Source organism: Octopus bimaculoides, chromosome 17 (assembly GCF_001194135.2).
Source record: "Octopus bimaculoides isolate UCB-OBI-ISO-001 chromosome 17, ASM119413v2, whole genome shotgun sequence".
Lineage (NCBI taxonomy): Eukaryota > Metazoa > Mollusca > Cephalopoda > Octopoda > Octopodidae > Octopus > Octopus bimaculoides.
This window is the reverse complement of record NC_068997.1, coordinates 43,509,647-43,511,063: the sequence shown is the minus strand read 5'-3', so window position 1 is coordinate 43,511,063 and position 1,417 is coordinate 43,509,647.

Below are 1,417 nucleotides of genomic sequence, written 5' to 3'. Positions count from 1 at the left end.
CTGTGTTGAAACAGATTTTGTGGTATCTCAAGAGGGTCATTATTCCAATAATGAACACGCACTAGTCTTATTTCACTTCTTATTATTATCATTATTATTATTATTATATTGAAAGTGGAGAGCTGGCAGAATCGATACCACGCTTGACAAAATTCCACCGAGGCCGATTTTATCTTTCATCCTTTCAAGGTTGATAAAACAAATACCAGTCAAGTACTAGGCTCAATGTAATCAACTTACCTCTTCCCCACCAAAAACTGCTGGTCCCATCACAAATTGAAACTTATCGTTAGTCAATTGGTTAACTATTTAATCAAGTAACAAATCGATTGTTTGTTCAATCAAGCAGTTAGTTTTGTCGAAACCCTTTTTGTTGCCATTCTTGACCTCATCTATGACATCCTCTCTCTACTGTAGGTCTGCTTCGGGTTTGTTGAAGCAGATCTGCAGAAGAGAGGGGATGTCATTAAGTCTGCTAACCTAGATATTGTGATTTCGTTTTAGAACACTGATTAAAAGTCCATGCAGACTGCGTTAACCTGGTTTAAACATCATCATACTAGGAAACAATTTTGATTGGTCATAAAAGGTGCTGAGTTTAGCTGATACATTTAACAAAAATTAAATCTGAAGTTAAAAAATTTTGAGCTTCTATTTAAGGTTCTGACAAGCAGGATTTTCAATTAGTTTCCATTTCAGATACATTTGTTCTGGTTTCTAAACTATCTGGATTTGAAGCTAAACATTATGATACACAATCCTTATTAGGCTTATAGCAGGACTTTTTTTTCACGTTTTGGGTGACAGGATTCCTAAACATATTCTCAAGTGTCTACTGGTAATTGTTTTTATATACTAGGAACTAAGAGACACTAAAACTATATCTATGCTCAATAAGTGACATTCTGTCGGTTACGACGATGAATGTTTCGGTTGATCCGATCAGCGGAACTGCCTGCTCGTGAAATTAATGTGCAAGTGGCTGAGCACTCCACAGATATGTGTATCATTAACGTGGTTCTCTGGGAGAGCCAGCGTAATACGGGATGTGACCAGATGGCTGGTCCTTTGAATTACAAGGTTAGAGGTACAATTCCTTTTTGCAAGCCGAGTGGACTGAAGCAATGTGAAATAAAATGTTCTGCTCAAGGAAACAACGCACCTCCAGGAATCGAACTCATGACCTTACAATTGTGAACTGAATACTCTAACCACTAAGCCGCATGTCTTCATTAAGCCCCTGTGCTTAATAACTTAAGGAAATTGCCGTTGAAAGAGTTGGGGATGCTATATTTATTTTAAGTAGTTACGTTTTATTAGCATATTTAAAATAGTGAGCATAAAACAAACCTAATGAGAAATACTATTGCATAATTATTTCTAATTTGCATATCCAATGTAGTGAACATCAAAACTC